Raw genomic sequence first — 3,611 nt, 5'->3', positions numbered from 1 at the left:
TTTCTTTCTTTCCCTCTTTCTTTCTTTCTTTCCCTCTTTCTCTTTCTTTCTTTCTTTCTTTCTTTCTTTCTTTCTTTCTTTCTTTCTTGTCGATGTGCAATGAGCTCATAAGAAGTGAATATCTTAATTAGAAATTAGATTCAGATCCCATGCTACTGTAGAACTTGAGTTAAAGAGAAAGCATATTCCTATTCCCCCCCATGCCTGACAAAGACACATTTAAAGTACATATTAAACAAAGGAAACTGCTTTTCATCACTAAACGCTGTATGCAGTACCACAGAAAATGTAATGCTCCTTTTAAATGCTAGACCTTTAAAACATTCGGTGGGTGACAGCATTAGAAAAAAAAGATACAGTTTCTCCAGTAAAGAATTCAAGCTGAATATGCAGCATTTCTAAGGAGCATTGAATAAGTCTATTTGTCCAGCTTTACTTTGCAAAGGCTGCGGAGAAAACAGCACCATAAACAGTTTCAGTCCCCACACAAGGGCTAAACAAAGAGTCCTCTTTCTAGCCATCTAATCGGGTAATGTATTTTTTCAACCATCACATAAATCGAAACACAGCTGTAACCAATGACTTGCAGATCCAGTTCCCAGCCAGCTGGAATCATTTCTGCTGAAGCAGCAAGATTTTTACATTGTTCACGTCTGTACATCTGGAGAAATCATTGAGGTTCAAAGGTGACCAGAAAAGCTCTTTAAATAAATTCAGCCAACGGGGAGGATTTGCTGAAGGATCTACAAATTCTACATTCGCTTCTACAGAGTGTTTGGGTCATGAAATTAATGCTTATAAAGGCTATTGTCATCTTTGTCAATATAGACCTTAAGAGTCTCTAATTGGATTAAGCAGTTAAACATCCATTTCTTTCAAGCGACTTGCTTAGCTTTTCTCAAAACTTTTTACTTCCTGTGACATACTGCTATTTGAAGAGTTATATTAAAATACCAAGTTAAGTGCAGAAGCATCGCCAATAAATCCTGCAAAGAAACCAGACACAATACCAGAAACTGTCCTACTAATATCTCAAGGCTAATTGTGTTTAACTATCAGTCTCTGTTTAGGTAAAACAAATGAGAAATTCTATATGAAATAAAATAGGGATGGACTATCTCCATCAAACTAGGCAGGTAAATCCCTGCAGGAGCCAGAGTCCAGGAAGAAACAAATAGTGGATTACAAGTGTTCCACATGGGCTCTTGGAAGGAAGCAACTCTGGCACAAAGAGAAACTCAAAAACAAGAGCCATTGGTGTTTTATCTTAGAAGTGCATAACTGCACACAGCTAGCACTTGCTTCCTAAAACACACACACACAAAACAAACACACACACACACACACACACACACACACACACACACCAGTCAGTCCTTTGAAGAAAGAGCCTGCCACAAAGACTGGATAAATGTAAAAGCCAATTAAATCCCAGAAGAGAAAATATATCCATGTTAAAATTATGATCAGAAGATCAATTTCATGACCAATTTTCCTCACAGGAATGCACGCATCATGTGGGCCTGCAGACATATAGCTCAGTGATATGGTTTCTGGTTAGCAGTCATGGGGTCCTCAGTTATAGATCCAATATCCCAAAACACAACAACAAAAAACCAAGCATTTATGCAACTTGGAAAAATAAAAGTGTGTTCCTCACAGAATTCTCAAGCTTGTTTCTATTGTACTAAAAAATATACAAAGAAATCACAAATATATGTCACTTTCTCCTTTGGATAAAATATGTATCCAAGTTACTTTCATTGTTTAACTATCTTACTGAATAGTGTGTCCATTTTCATTTATTCTGATCAAGTTAGTAACTTTTTTCTTTACATTTTATTGGATATTTTCTTTATTTACATTTCAAATGTTATCCCCCTTCCCCCTGCTTCTATGAGAGTGTTTTCCCACTCCTGCCTCCCCACCCTGGCAATCCCCTACAATGGGGAATTGAACCTTCATATGACCAAGGGTTTCTCCTCCCATTGATGCCCAATAAGGTCATCCTTTGCTACATATACGGCTAGAGCCATGGGTCCCTCCATGTGTACTCTTTGGTTGGTGGTTTAGTCCCTGCAAACTCTGGGGGTTCTGGTTGGTTGATATTGTTGCTCTTCCTATGGGGTTGCAATTCCCTTCAACTCCTTCAGTCCTTTCTCTAACTCCTCTATTGGGGACCCAGAGCTCAGTCCAATGCTTGACTTCGAGAATCCACCTCTGTATTTGTGAGGCTCTGGCAGAGCCCCTCAGGAGATAGCTATTTTGAACTGCATTTCTAACTGAAAGAATTAAGCAAAAACTTAATTGATATGGAACAAATGACAATCACTGAGTGAGGAGAAATCCCTGTTCTATGGTGAATTTTTGCAAGCGAGTTCTAGGTTCTTTCAGCTATTAAACATCATTAATTCTCAGGCTTGTGTGTGCAGGTACCATAATGATAGAGGTTGGCATAGTTAGAGACATTATTTAATAAATAATGAAGTCCTCAATTTGATGAGGTAACCTTTAAGTGTTTCAGGGCCCTGTAAATCTTCACCCCACCCCAAGCAGGAGCTATGCATCCCTGTCTATCACTGGACACATCTGCTGTGTGATATGATGGAGGGCACATGAACTCACTGCTTCTCATCCTAGACTATAGCTCGGTGAGTCTTAAATCATGTTTCAAGCTCAAGGATAAAAAATTGTTTCAAAATTCTATGAGAACCTAAGGTGTTCATTACAGCACGTGCATTGTAAAGGTTACCTTGGACAACCTCACTCTGCCATTGGTTTCTCAACACAGAACTTACACTCTTTGCTGTCATCCCAGACAACATTGATGTAAACTGCTTGAAACACCTTGGATTAGACTTGACAGTACAGTATAGTATCAATTGTGTGCCTTCCTACACAGGCAAGGATTTTTGTTCTTATAGACACATGACGTTTTTATTACAGAAAACTAAGATTTCTTTTTTGATACTTGCTATTGTCATTACTCAGTATGTACTCATCATGTTAGTATATCTTCCTATTTTACTATGATCAAATGCTTGATTTAGAGGACTGGTGTTTGAATTTCTCACTTGAATTTTCTAAAACCTTTAAAAAATGGATTTTGGTGCTTGATTAAGATAGAATTTCCAACAGTTTCTACAATGGCCTGAACATGCATCTGTTGTTACTTTGTCCCAGTTTATGAGAAGTGGTGTTCTCAACATTAACGATTATAAAATAAAAATAACAACTCCAAAAAATGGGGAACATGCTCTGTTTTGAACTATAGAAATTCAGCCAAAATTTAATCATTTACATAAAAATAAATATTCCTCGTAGATTCTACTCCAAGATTTATAACTTCAGCAACACCGAGTAGCTGAGTGGTTTTCTAGTCCTGGTTTAGGCTTCTCTCTTATTGAACAGATCCTAACTGAACCAACATAATCCCTAACTGCTATCTGTCCCTAAGACCAGAGGTAATTATAGCCCTCACCCGCAATCAACAAAAGTTTTCTTTGCAATAGATCAAGACCATTATAGAAATCTTGAATCAAAATGCAGGGTTGTCAAGACCAGCCCCTGACAAGGCAAAAAGACTGCAAGAGCCAGAGGATCAGGGCATT

The sequence above is a fragment of the Mus musculus genome, chromosome 16 (genome assembly GCF_000001635.26).
Source record: "Mus musculus strain C57BL/6J chromosome 16, GRCm38.p6 C57BL/6J".
Lineage (NCBI taxonomy): Eukaryota > Metazoa > Chordata > Mammalia > Rodentia > Muridae > Mus > Mus musculus.
Note: the sequence above shows the minus strand (reverse complement) of the source record.